This window comes from Malus domestica, chromosome 12 (assembly GCF_042453785.1).
Source record: "Malus domestica chromosome 12, GDT2T_hap1".
NCBI lineage: Eukaryota > Viridiplantae > Streptophyta > Magnoliopsida > Rosales > Rosaceae > Malus > Malus domestica.
Window position 1 is genome coordinate 1,353,348 of NC_091672.1, and position 4,912 is coordinate 1,358,259.

General features: G+C 38.2%; 1 pseudogene; it reads left to right on the forward strand.

Moving 5' to 3' along the window:
- The first annotated feature begins 3,270 nt into the window (after positions 1-3,270).
- Positions 3,271-4,573, forward strand: LOC103449431 (peroxidase 44-like; annotated as a pseudogene).
- Positions 4,574-4,912: the final 339 nt, after the last annotated feature.

Here is a 4,912-nt window from a genome sequence, read left to right on the forward strand (position 1 = left end):
AAGGAGGTGTCTTCCTCCACTTCTCCTGCTACGGGTCGAAACAGCTGGGTTGAGAGAAGTCTCATGTTGATCAGTGTTTTGATGATTAGCTCGTTCCTCATCAAGGATACCCATGTCGAGGGAAGGTGACCCTCCATGTTGGAGGGCACCCAGATGATGGGTAATGTCCACATAGGTAACGAACTCGCGTGTTTGAGTACGCCTAGTTTAGTGGAACGTCTCAAAGAGCTTCTCATATTGCTCTTGGAGGACCTCATTCTTCATTGCTATCTTGTTGTTTTGAGCTTCTAGCTCATCGACTTTAGCTTGAAGAGCAACCCTTTTTCCTTCATTCTTTCGTTGCTTCGCACTAGGTGCAAGAGGGGCGTCATTCTATGTGATGTGGCTTCCTTCGCTCCCCATATGGGAGAGGGATGCCTAGTTAAAAAAGAGTGTACAAATAGTAGAAACCAGCTTGACAAAGCTGAAGAGAGTGGGAATAAGTGTTGTTCCCACAAACGGCGCCAAATGTTGATGCACAAAATCAGTGCGGACTTTGGTACAACAGAAAGTGTTAAGTTTGTGACCTTCGCTAGATTGCTCCGGTCACTAGTGTGGATAAGTATGTAAATGGATAGGGACAGAGAAGCAAACACAAGATATACGTGGTTCACCTAGATTGGCTACGTCCACGGAGTAGAGGAGTTCTCATTAATTGTGAAGGGTTTACACAAGTACATAGGTTCAAGCTCTCCTTTAGTGAGTACTAGTAAATGATTTAGTACAAATGACATTCGGAAATATTGTGAGAGAATGATCTCTATTTATAGAAGAGAGTTTCTAGTTTCATTCTGACATTGACACGTGTCGTTTTGTGATTGGCTTCTGATGTTGACACATGTCGCGCTATGATTGGCTTCTGATGTCGATACGTGTCGCGCTGTGATTGGCCTCCTGGTTGGAGGGAAACTCTTCTGAGTCCTTGACGGTATAACGTTGACCGGTGCTCAGTAGTTTCGAAATTGGTCAAGTATGGTACAAACAAATTGTTTTTAAATAATGATATAAGTAAATAAACGGTTCGATATGACGATTGTATGATCACGTCGTAAAGATGAGTGGCTTCTTACCAAACATTACTATTATAGAAATGAGAAACTCAAAATCCTTACTATACATATTGCATTTCTAAATCAATTTTGATCACGTCTCAACAAACATCATCATTATTGTTTACAACAATCAGCCATCCTTATCCTCTCATACTTCTTCTGTACCCACATAAATTGATCCCGATGTTTTTATCACACGCCAAAAGGAAAGTTATTGAGTCAGTCCACATACACAAATCACAATGTTTACCATAAAGCCAAATGCCCATCATTTCTAGACTAGAGGACTCTTGCTAGTGAAATTGCATGGATGGGAACTATAGAACCACGTGAGATAATTTCATTACTCATAGTTGTTTTAATATACCAACTTAGATATGTACATATGAACAATACTTATCACCTAACATATACGAAGTCATTCCTATACATCATTTTATTGTACATACATAATAATTGAAATTGAGTAGTGTTATTTACACATTTATTTTTACTTCTCACATACCCGGCCCTCTCAAATTTTGACCATTAGATCAAATGAATCGAAGGAGAATAATGGCAAAAAATTAATAAGGGTGTGTTGGAAGTAAAAATGAGTGTGAATAGCACTACCTCTGAAATTATTCATTCTCCTTATGATCATCTCTAGAAAAGTTCATTCATTTTGAAGACTGTTTAGTCATCTATAGTTGTCGGACAATTCGACAATTATAGTAGCAAATAATATACTCATGATGAACCATCAAATTGTAATACATCGTCTTCTAAAACGCTTACATGTAAAGAGCTAAGTAGTGTACATATAATGTAGAATTGTCACTTTTATGTTCTTTTTTTTCAATTTGCTATTTATTTAGCACTTTGTCATCTATGTTTGTCCTTTTTCAGAAAAATGTATTTACTTCCAAAGTATAACAAAAAATAATTCAATGCACAAATCCTTTTTGTAAGCATCCAAATTATTCTTCAAAATCCTTGTTCTCTTACTTCTGTATATCTCAACCCTTTGACCTTTCACGCACTCCCGCTTTCTTTTCAAGTACTCCAGCTAATTATTAAGGGTACAAGTGACACATCCCGACCTGGAATGTCCAACTGGACTCCGAATCGAGTTGTGTTGGCTGACACCTGGAGGGTGACGAAGCCATAAAGTGTAGTGATGTGGAAAATGTGAATAAATTTAAACCTAAAGGTGCCTAAATACAAGAGTGAGCAAGTGAGCGGGAATGAACCCAATTCACACGTGATGTCAGAACATAAGTAAAGTACAGTATAGTGAATTGAGAATTATACCATCGAAGGTAATCTCCAATACCAAGAGTTGCCAAGAATCCTCGTCGACACAAAAGCTCAGCACTAAAACCTGGAGGGGTGAAAAACAAGGGTGAGTTGGCAGCCATTGAGTGGAGAAGTGAGGTGAGGGAGATTTGAAAAAAATAAATGAAAGGTAGTCCCGAGAGATAGGGAGACACGGGAGTGAGGGAAAAGAGTGGGTTGTGGCTCCTACTTGGCTAACACTTCAATCTCATAAAAGACAAAACAGAAAGAAAATCTCATGTAAGCATGAAATTACCAAATCACCCTTCATGTTCGTAGTTTCGTAAAATTTCTATCACAACTCCGAATTCGATTCTGCTTGTGCCTACGCATTCGTATCATCAAGTACTTCGAGAATACGGTAAAATAGTAGCTCGTACACATCACGAAAAGACGGTCAATGAAAGTCAACAATCTCACCTCTAGGGCATTTTCGTCAAATCAATTTTTAAAATTTACAAAATCATAAAATTAGGAACGGGTTGTCACAAAAAGTCAACAATACAGTTAGAAATACAGTTAGCAAGTTTGTTAGTATTTGGTTAGAGTTGTTAGACTTTCTAATATAAAAACAGAGTGTAATCCTCATTCTTTTAAGTCAATTTCCAAGTCTCATATTTCTCTCTCCAAATTCTCTCTGGTTCATCTTTCTCAGTTACTAGTTCTTCTCCATTTTCTCTTTGAGTCTCAAATATTTCAATGTAGTTAAAACTAATGATCCCAGTTTATCACTCGTATTTTCCCTTCTATAAATACTCCTCTAAACTCCCAAATATTTGCATAAACCAATACTCCTTATCAACATCAGATTCCTTATTATTGTTCCCTTTTCTACTTTTGTAGAGAGAGACAAACATTAGAGATGGAGACCATTAAGACTTCGTTCCTAGCATTTAACTTTCTTCTTCTGCTTGTAGTGGCTGACCTTAGGGTTGGTTTCTACAATGCTACATGCCCCCAAGCTGAATCGATCAAACGGCAAGTCGTGCAGAGATGGTTTGCAACTAATTCATCTATCACTGGAGGCTTGCTTCGCGTGCATTTTCATGACTGCTTTGTTAGGGTAAGCTACATTCTTATATTCAAACACATATTTTATTCGCGTGCATTTTCATATGTACGTCTACTTGGGTAATACTTCTTGTTAATTTAGGTAATATTTTAGTAATTAACTTTGTTTTATAAAGTTAGGACCAAAGTGTAGGTGTTACACAATTTTTTGTCATTGGTTTGAATGTAGTCTGATACTAGTTATCAGTCAATCTCTCGTTTCATCAACAATTAACGCCTAAATTATTTTCTTAAAAAAAAAAAAAGTTGATGCTGTTTTAATTAAATAGCATTCATCGAAAGAGAAAAAAAGGAAGTTGATAATAAGTACGTCAACTATTAACCAATGCACTTTATATGTATTGCAAGGTTGTGATGCATCAATACTTGTAGATTCAACCAAGAAGAAGTCATCTGAAAAATTGGCAGGGCCAAACTTGATTGTACGAGTATACGAGCTTATTGACGAGATCAAGAAAAGCCTGGAGGCTGCTTGTCCTTCAATTGTGTCCAGCGCAGATATCGTAACCCTAGCAACCCGAGATTCAGTTGTTCTTGCAGGAGGACCACGCTATGCTGCTCCCACAGACGCTGTGACGGGCTGGTATCAAACGCAAACGTCGTTAACTTGCCCGGTCCATCATTTTCAGCGTCTCAGGCATAGCAATCTTTCACTGCCAAAGGGTGACCCTAAATGCCATGGTGACCCTATTGGGTGCACACACGGTTGGTGTTGCCCACTGTAATTTTTTCTAAAACATGCTTTCAAATTTTCAAGGGTCAGTATCTCCTGATCCCTCAGGATCCAGCTTTGGTTTCAAAGTTGAGCATACTCTGTGTAGCTAGCAAAAACCCTTCTACATTTTTGGACCAAAACACATCTTCCACTTTTGATAACCAATTCTACAACCAGATCCTTTTGAGAAGAGGTTTCTTGCAGATTGACCAAGAGCTTGCTTCGGATACATCTACGGTTGGTATTGTTTCTGGATTTGCATCAAACAGCCTGAGGTTTAGTCAGAGCTTTGCAACTGCTATGTTAGGTGCTGGTTGGAAATGCTGCTGAAATTAGAAAAAACTGTAGGGTTTTTAATCCTGCCGAGCCAAAGAACTAATTATTTTAGGAGGGTTCTAATTAATAGTTAACTAGTTTCAATATTCTTTCTTGTTAAGAACTTTAAGAAGTAAGTCCAACTAAGTAGTTGCGCATAGTTGTTAATTATGCGTTTGATAACTACTAGCTAGGGGTTGCAATCATGTATGAGGTGATAGGAATCATACTTTCTTCATGGTACATGACAGACATCTTGAAGCGGCACCTAGTTAGTACTGTGCCTGGGCACAACTATTGTCTTACCGGTATGAGATATCGGCAACCTTGAATCATTGGTTGTCACCACCAAGCAACCTCCCTTGTACTCAGTCAGGTTCCATAACTTCTTATTATCACCTGT